The sequence below is a fragment of the Nipponia nippon genome, unplaced genomic scaffold, assembly GCF_047370975.1.
Source record: "Nipponia nippon isolate SJK-2023a ecotype South Korea unplaced genomic scaffold, ASM4737097v1 scaffold_7, whole genome shotgun sequence".
Lineage (NCBI taxonomy): Eukaryota > Metazoa > Chordata > Aves > Pelecaniformes > Threskiornithidae > Nipponia > Nipponia nippon.
The window spans coordinates 31,852,629-31,862,667 of record NW_028262391.1 but is presented as its reverse complement, the minus strand read 5'-3'; positions in this window follow the sequence as shown (position 1 = coordinate 31,862,667).

The following is a 10,039-nucleotide window of genomic DNA, read 5'->3' as shown; positions in this document are numbered from 1 at the left end:
ATTTTTTCATGTTATGGCATCACACTGAGATCTGAATTAGTCTACTAAAATGGACGAAAAAGTCAATTCAAGGCTGAAAACAAAACAAAAAGCCTGCCTGCCTTTCCCACGGCAGCTAGCCTCCAAAGCCAAGGAGACAGAGTTTGTATTGACAATGGAGAACAACATTATTGCAGCAGAAAAAAAACATGGTAGAAGACGATACCTGATCTCTCCAATGTTTTTATGCTATTTCTCATACAAGTGGCTGCAGAAAAGGGAGTCAAAAGGAAATCTGGAAAAGGATGGGAAAAAAACCCACCACTCTTAATAACGCAAGAATTGAACTTTGTAGCTTCTAGAGAGAGCTCATAATCAAAACTAACATGATGAAGGTGCTGCTGGTCCCTCTTGACAAAGCTGGAGAACCACAATTACATTGCCCTCAAAGCATGCTTAACTGAGACGTTTTCATAGACGTTCTCATCACCACCTTCTTCACACCGATACTACCTGGCAATTTCAAAACAAATTAAATGTTTGAATACAAGACATGAAAAAAACCCAGCCCTATTCAAGCAAGATGAAAATTTTTAAAAGAAAAACAACAGGATACTAAAATCTTGATATTTCTAAGGCTTATTTCCAATTTTGGGGGACAGAGGAAGACAGCCAGCACCACCAAAACCCATTCATCAGTACCATTGCTCCATGAAAACTACTTCCAGGCATGCTTAAGGCAATTCACTCAGCTCAGGCTGCCATTTTATGGGCATCAGTACGAAGCTCACAGCCCACTGCTGTGCAAAAGGGGCTTACCCCCTTCTCCCATCCCCTGCTCCCAGCCATGTCTCGTGCCTCTCCATCACATCATGCCTTGTGCTGATCTAACTCTCTTAAAACAGCAAGAAATGGTCTGGTTTGGGGGAGGCTGCCATAGCTTTTTTTTTTTGCAATTTTCATGAGGCCGGCTTTCCTTGGGGAGAGAGGGCAGCTTCTTCCAGGCAGCCCACAATGGGTGCCTGGGCCCGGGGGAGCCTCCTGCTCCCCTCAGCAGGCCACAGGCCCCCAGGCCGGTCCTAACATGGCGGCATTGCTAGGCAATGGGTCAGTGGCCCAGGGAGGACCCCCAGGTGTGATGAGAGTGACAGGGCTGGGGGACAAAGCAGGGCAGTGGGTGACAGGAGCCCGGTAATTGGGGTAGGGGGTTGTGGGCAGCTGAGGGGCTTGGGGTGTCAGGGGGCACATGAGCAGGCCAAGGTTACCTGTCCCCACAGAGCCAGGTTTAAAGCCAGAGCGGAGGCTGTGCGCGCACCCCAAGGATGCTGCGACAGCGTGATTAACGAATTGTAACTACAACCTTTTCCCGGCAGCGCCTACCTGCTGTGGGAAGGCCCCTGTCTCCCGATGGGGCAGTCGTTAGCTGCGTTCGTTTGCAGGGTCGAGATGCCCACCTTGGCAGTTGAGACCGGAGAAGGCGAATTCCTCCCAGTTCTCACAGTTAAACTCACAGTTTAAGCTTCATAAACTTCCCATCATTAGGACATAGATTAATTGAGCCAGCAAGTCAACAAAAAAATGCTGGTAATCCTGTAGTTACCACTACTGAACGACTCACCATAAAATACAAGCGTGTGCCATCGCTGAGAGTATTTACTCAAAGAACTCAACTCCTACTACAAACCACAATAAAAATCCACAAAAAAAAACCCAAAACACCAAAGGGATTCTTTTTTTTTTTTACTATCTCAGTGGTTTCTGATCAAACACAAGTTACAGCTATGAAGATTAGTTAAAATATGTACCAGGATTGGTTGCCACTGTAGCTCTCTGATCTGCTGCCATTCTGCAGAAGCAGCAGCAGCAAAAGGGATAACTTGTTATTTGACTCGGTAAATGAGACAGACGAACACAAAACTCAACAGGACAATTCTGTGAAACATAAAGAAGGGATCTTGAGGGAGCTGCACCTTGGTTTGGCTTTTCATTTCTTCTGTTATTGCTGAAAATAGTGATTCAAACATCAGTGTTTTTTCTGGTGGCTTTATAATTAAGCCTTACCTCCTGAGCTTATTGCTTTGCAGTTTGGTCCTGTGGGCATGATGGAAGGTAAAAGCGGGTTACAACTTCTCATCGTGCTTGGCTTTGCAAGTTGATGCCATGAATTGGGTGTATGGACAAGCATGGCTGGTTTTGGCTCGCCTTCCCATCCTGGATGCTGGGCTGGGTGAGCACCCACAGGCAGGAGGATGAACACATACCTAGAGCTGTGTGCGGTGACCAAGGTAAACTTCAGGGCTCTTTTGAAAAACAAAAAACAAGCATGTTCCAGTTTCAGAAGTGATTCAGGAGCAAAGATGCTCAATTTTATACTAGTCAGTGAAAACGTAGCACGTGAAGTTGTTTGTACACCTGGTGATCAGACCCCATTTAAATTCAGTGCTTTAGTTATAAACAGCATACTGCTGCTCTTTTAATACAAAGCTGACAGTGCTGTGGAGAGGCTCAGTTTTAAAATCCTTCACCATGAGGTACTTTGGTGTCTATTTTACCTGCACTTGAGGGTTTTGTGACCTCCATGACAACCCCAGGGCCAGGGAGCCCCCAAATGAGAATCCCTACGAGGCAAAACACCATCATACTGCAGGGACAGAACCCTTCAAAGCCCCAGAGGAAGAGGCAGGGCCACATTTTATCTTAGAAGTCAATTAACACAATGGTAACATGACAGACTTTGTTATTTAGATGATGTTTGTGTCCTTTCTTTTAGATAAAACAGGAAACAGGTGAGAAGCAAGACCCAAGGAATAAACAAAGCCCAGGAAATCTGGACTATGACAGCTCATTACTTGACTAATCATTGTTAGCATGCAGGACTTTTAGTTTTTAACAAAAAAAAATTAAGAAGGGCTTTAGATAAAGATATACGAGTGCTCATCAATATTTTTATGCTTTCTCTGAGGACAAGATTTGCATTAAAAAAAAAAGAGCATCAATATGAATGCAGACTAACTCCACACATTAATATATAAATTATATATATATATATTAATAATTTATATATTAAATGTTAATATATAAATAAATGTGTAAACTAATAACTGCATCCTGGGACTGTGTCACGGCTCACCAATGGGATTATATGTCTTTAGAATGTACTCAGGTTCACCCATTATCAGCTCTGTGTGTTATTACTGGAAGTCTCAACGGGCATGAAGACAACTTTATTTAATTGCTTTATTAATAATCTCCCCAGGCAGCAATTTGGAGGTTGCTACTGAGACAGGTTTTTGATTTCGGAGTTGCCAGTTTCTCTGACATCCTCTCCTGGTAGGCAAAACAATTCACAACAATATTGCAGCACTGTTGGGTGTTTTTAGATGACAGATCTATTAGGGAGGGTGTAGGAAGGGCTGCCAGATTATATTTCGGCATAAGGGGGAAAAGGGGAGAGTTTGTTTTCTGAAAAATAAAATATAAAATAAGGATAATTGTATTATATAATCAATAAATAAATACTTTATAAACAAATAGCTGGTCATTGTTGTCCTCTCCAGCCTGTGCAGCGTTAACCCATTGACAGTCCAAAAGCTTTGCTGTCAGACAGGTCCCATCTTTAAACGGTGCCTATCTAGATTCAGTTAAGTGTTTCACATTGAAATCCCCCACCACCCATCCATGCTGGCCGGCAGCTGCCGCGCAGAGGAGCTGTTCAGCTGTCAGCTGGCCTCTCCTGGTTCCCGGGAAAACAAGAAAACAGCAAACACTCATCTGCCGGCCTCCGCTGTCCTGTTCATGCTGATTTTGTCTCATGTCCAACCCTGGAAAGACCTGAGTCCGTCCACTCCATAACAAGATTTCTAGCAACAATTGTCATCCTCTGGATGATCTTCAGGGCCATCTTCAGGGCCAAGTGCTATAGTTGCTCAAATTTCTGCATTTCCCAGATGTTGCACATGCGTTTTGGCTGCGGTTTTATGTTTTACTTGATATGATCACACTGCAGCCTGTCACAGGCCCTGGTCCCCTACGCTGCCTCCAGCTGTGCTCCTGTTCCCTTCCTCAGCTTAGATTTTGGGGTACTTCACATCAAATCAGACTCTTGATCCAGTGGAAAACTGGTCATCTTTTTCTCGGTGGATCTTACTCGCTCTAACACACTGAGTCAGGAAATGAGGTGTCTGAGCTGAGTGAGATACCCATCCTGACAGGAGTTCAAAATCTACACGGTCCACCTAGAGAAGAGCCCAAGCTCATCCAGTTGTGATGTTAACCCACCCTGAGCTCCTCACTCTTCTCAAAGCTCTGTCTCAGTGGAGCAAGAAATGCTGGATTTATGAGGGCAGAAAGGCAGAGATCAATGGATAGGGGTCTCTTGATTTCGTAATTTGTCTTGAAGTCTACTGGGTAAAAACCCCAGGAGATTCAGGTGTGATGACTTTCCCAAGACCACTGGCTAAACCCGTGGCAATAATGTGAGCAGGAGGATGCTGGCTTTTTCCCTCCTCTGCTCAACAGCCTCATACTCGTGCTTCTTGAGACTAAAATGCATAATGTAGGGATAGCATTGCAGATGCTGCAGGGAAATGTTTAAATCCAAAGTTAAAATGTGTTTCCAATTAGGTCTCAAAAAAAAAAAAAAAAAATCCATAGAAACATTTCTGTTTAGATTTGTTTTCTGACATCACCTAAACTTCCTGCCAAAATTCTTGAATATTTTTTTGTGTTTCAGATTTTACCGTTTGTTTAGGTTATTTTTTTGCACACCTATGCAGGAATGCTTTCAAAATGTCTTTTTTCTTTAGAAGTGTGTTTCAAACAAATACTTCAAAGCAGTGACATAAGAGTTTGCTTAAAATCACAGTTACACTCATTGTCATTTATCACTCTTCAGAGGGCTCACCAGCATCGTTGGAAAGGCTCCTAGGGACTTACCAGGCACTTGCAAAACTATAGAAAAGTGATTCATTTTTCTTAACATTTGTGACCCTTTGTGATTTTGGGGATTTTTATTTTGTTTTCTTTTGTCTTGTCTCATCACAAATGGATTATCTGACGCAGCAGCTGAGTGAAGGGCTGGAGAAGAGCCATGTATCAGTTTCCACGTTACAAGAGATGGATCAGGCTGCTGCTTCTAGTTATTGCATCTCAAGAAACCAAACACCCACATACAGTAGGGCAAAACAGAAGGATTCCTTTACAGCATCTGGAGATTTTTTGTTGAACATAACCTCCAGCCAGTGGATCCCACAGTCCCCTTTTGTCTCTCACAACAGCCCTGCCGGTTAGAAAGATGCTTGGTACGGCAGTATTTGTAAGCTGAACCTTCTCCCTGTGTTTCCTTTAGGTGAGTTGCTTTGGAAAAATGATCGGCTGAGTTCCCCGGTGGAATTTCTAAGACTGGAAGTGAAACAACTTACCAGACTTCAGGAGACTGGGGCTTTTCTGCAGGACAGCCAGCGGTATGGGCCAGTCTCAGGTAGGGCACACAGCTTGCCTGTCACGACAGGAGGTGGTACTCTGTCCCCCACCTAAATCGTGTATATCTCTTGTAATAATACCCCTGCACTGGTGGCAAATGGATGAATTCAGGGCTTTAACACATGAGCGAGCTATTTTGGTGATCATTAGCGCACATTGTACGCTTGGGGAGGCTGGAACTGGTTACAGACTTTCAAGCCAAGATATGAAAATGCCAGTTCGGTGAGCGGAAAGTCAGGAATATTCTGGGTCTGATGAAACTGCTTTTTTTAGAAAAAGTATCTCAGGTCAAAATGAGAGAGAGGAGACTTGCCTTTTGCAATCATAGCACTCCACTTATGTGCTTCCAGCTGTCTTAGCACATGCTATCAATCTCTTTGAATGGTTTCTATCACTTATTAACCATTGTAAGCCAGCTATGCATGAAATCTTAAAATGAATCATAGCTGTAGTTGTAGTCATCTTGAAATACGGAGCTCTAAGCTATAAACTTAGAGCTCTAAGCACAAATGTTTTAAAATGTGATTTTGAATAAATGGAAATTAGTGTATCAGTTTTGGAAAAAATCTTTATAGCAGGTTCACTCTCCTGAATGCATGCTCACTGTTGAATTTTTTTTTCTGCAAAAATCTTGCCCAGGACTTTAGTGTCCACAAACCATCCTGCTGCAGCAGCTGACTAAAGAAAGCAGCCACACTGTTCACCAAGCACCTCTTCCAGCTGAGACACGCACCAGTCATGAGACATCATCCCCACCAGGAAGAACTGCATCGGTACTATCAGCACGCGGCTCTGGTCAGTACTGCAGTTCAGAGCAATTATGCAATTGTCCTCTGTGCAGTGAACAAAATAGACATTAAATATGGATTGTGTCCCGTTTTGTCTTGTATGAAATCTCATGTTGTATTTAAAGCTGGTGAACGTAGTCCTTTTTTTTTTTATTATTTCACTGCATCTTCCTGCTTCTATCTTCCCTTGTGTTCTTACACTTCTGCTGCAGTTATTACATTAACAAAGAGTGGGGATGACTCCTGTATAATAACATTTTATCTGAAACCACACCATGCTGGGAAGATGGTAATTTAGTTAATTGAATTCCCTCTAAAATGGTACTGAATCAATATTCCAGCACAGCGCTGGCAACACATAGCTGGCAATGAACTATTGCATCTAACATTCACAGTCAAACCAATATCTCAGGGCACTGACTGCAAGGATTTGAAATTCTAGTCCCAGGTTTAGATGTAAACCTCTGAGAAAGTGCCTGACCCACCTGGATACAAGCTGCTCTCTGAATCTCATCTGAACACAATTTACAGCCTAGTCTGTGTATTTTGGAAAACATTGGCCATCAGACTAGCAATGAAATGGGAAAGTACTGAGGGAGGCAGCACAGGTACAATGTGAATGTTTTGTCTGGCGTGAGACCAAGAATCTGCACTGTACCAGCACAACACACTCTGCAGAGGGATGCTTGCTGAAGGCACAGTTTTTTGGAACAACAGCATCTGTAAGCACTGCCTGGTGCTCCTACACAGGGACAGAAAGGGTAAGACCTTGCTGGGTTTACTGGCGTCCGCTGTCTTGCTCTTCTAGGAATGAATCTACATCCTTGAGGAACAGACTGATCAGTCCTCATCAGTATCTCTGGTCAAACCACTCATCCCAGAGAAAAATGACCTCTCAGAGGAGCCAGATCCCTCGTCCCAGGCACACAACTTGCTGTCAAAATGTGAAGCACATCAGACATGACCCCAGATTATTTTAGATCCTCTCTAGGGAAGTGACCTTGGGGGCAGAGAACACATTTTATAGCTAAATTCATCATAACAACTTAGCTGAGCCTTCTGGGCTGCGCATCTCACTGGCAAGCTGGGACATCAGCTTGTAAGAGGGTCTGGGTTTGTCCAAAATGGTGGAGCAGGTGAGTGTTTGTGGTGGCAGGGTCCGGCGTGAGATCTGGCGTGCCCCTCCGCTGCAGGAGTGGGGCCAGAGAGTGGCCAAGGGGAAGAAAGAAATGGGAAGGAGAAAAAAGCTTCATGTCTGGGGCTTGGATCAATGCAAACAACATAAATACTGGCTGAGACACCTTCCGCCTGCTGGCTCCTCCACTGTGAGAGAATTACATGCTGGCTGCAACATGTCTTTTCTTCAGCTGGTGTGGAGCCAACCTCAGAGCAAATGCTTGGCCAGAGCAAATTCATTAGCACAGGGGAAATTGCTGTAAGCCCTTTTCTTTTGGGCTGTGTCACTTTTCACCACAGAAAGTAGTTCTGCAACTAATATTTAAGGTCTCTGCTGTCTCAGCAGCCTGTGGCACCACTTCAGGCTTCACTGGGAAAACAGCCGGAGCTGCTGGTCCTGTGGAAGTTCCTTCAGGTTATGGACTTCTCGAGGGCTGAGCACCCCAACTTGGCCTCTCCTCGTCCGGCCTGTGCTCCAGTGCCAACTGCCCTGGGGACCTCTGCTTTCCTGCCCACATTAGTCACGAAGACTGATGTTTAAAGGCCATTATTCCTTGCACTTACCTCCCCGCAAGGCCATGTCTCCACCTGGCTTCGACCATGAATAGGGGCTGCGTGATGTATCTGTAAAGCAGATCACAGCCACAGTACTTCAGGTGCTTTTTCTAAAGGGCCTTCACACCCTCCTGCAAGGATGAAAGGGGCGAATCTTGTACACACATACACAGCCAGCAGCTCCCCAGGAGATCACTACACTGGTATTTAGAAAGTTTTCCATTTTTGGTGAAGACGCAAACCAACGTCTTGTTGCTCACAGGAAGCTGTTCCCATCACTTCAGGGGAAGACAGACTTCTTTTCAGGTTGATCTTAGGTACTTTGCAGCCATTAGACCTTGTTGGGTCTTTGCCAGCACTAATTCTTCTGGAGCTGGTTTGGCAGGACTGAGATACCAGGCAAGGTGGTGCCAACCAGCCTGGCCAGAGTGGTCTGGCCATTGCTACCCTCATCACCCAGCCCTGTCCCCATGCAGGAAACTGCATGCGCTGGAGCTGCCTCCTTGGGAACAAGGAGAAGGTCGGAGGGGGAAAGTCCCATGTAAGTTGTGGAGTGAGTGGTGGAGAAGAAGAGGAGCTGGAGCAGGTAAGGAGCACCTTTAGGCTGGGTGGTTTGGCAGTGCATGGGAACTGCGAGCCACTGCGTGACCTCTGCCATGGCTTCAGAGGCTGCAAAGAAGCTGCTTCTGTTCAGGATGCAGAGCAGAGTGCAACAGACTGATGGTAAGGCTCGGCCGAGCTGACTGTCCAGGAGGAGGTCCCACAGTCCCTGCCCTGGCTGCTCCATCACCTGGCCAGCAGCAGTTCATCTTCCCTTGCTTCTAGATGAACTTATGGAGGTAACTCCAAGTGAGAACCCATCCACCCTCCTTGCTGGCTCACAAACCGTGGGCATCCAGCAGCTGCTAGGTGGACAGCTGAGTTGCTGAGGTCCCCAGCCTCAGAGGCAGAGGTGGGATGAGCAGCTGGGGGAGGAATGACTGCTCTTCCCGAATGCCGTGCTCTGCTGCTGGACACCCTTCACAAAATGTTCTTCCTTCACAAGGCCTCCAGGTCTGCGCACAAGGATGGGGCTGTGGATGGCACCTCCACGGACCACGAGGCAATGCAGGACAGCCTCGCCTTGGGAATTTTGCACCTCATTTTTGCAACTTGGGCAATGGAGTCAGGAAAGGGTTAAAGCCCCCCTCAGCAACAAATTTTCGAAGGAGGAACATTGGATCTCGGAAAGAGCATTTAGGGGCACAGCCAGCCACGAACTCGCTCTGACCTGCTCAAAGGAGGGCTAATATCCCCCCAGCCCTCACCCCCAGCCTGCCACTGGTAGACCCTTACTGGTAGACCCTCACTGGTAGACCCTCACTGAGGGTGAGGCTGAAATCAGCCCAGAAGATGACAACCTCTTCCTTCTCCTGTGTTTTCTAAAGCAGGTGACAAGGATGCAGAAGGTGCGGGGCTGTGCAATGGCAGGGAGCAAGCCCACCCAAGCCACATGCGTGTCCCCAGCACGTCCCTTGTGGTGTGGGCAGCGCCAATGCCACAGCTGAGGCACCTGTGAAATAACCCCTGTGGGTTATTTAGGGAGCCTGGCTCCAAAGAGATGACCACAGCAGTGGGTATCTAGCTGGAAAGCCTGGCACTGCCACCCAGGCAGCAGTGCAGCAGGCTCTGCTCATACCTGAGATCGGGGTGGCACCACCTGCACCCAGCGTTGTGCACCCAAGCACCCACAGCAGCAGCCACCCCATCCTGGAGCCGCTGTCCCATCCCCGAGCTGCCATCCCATCCCAGAGCCCAGCCTGTTCCCAGGGATCGTTACCAGGAGCTCATGTGTTTGGTTGCAAACAGAGCAGGAGCAGGAGCCAGGCGCTCGTGTTTGTATGCCTGCAGTTGCTCAGGCAACTCAGAGCCAGCCAGGAGCTGCCAAAACCGCTGGCGGCCAGGGCTGAGCCCACAGCACGGCTGCCCTGGGCCGGCACGGCCAGCTGAGCCTCCCACCACCGAGGTGGATGAGCGGCTCTCACTGCTTGGTCCCGTTGAACACAACCAGACCAGGGGCA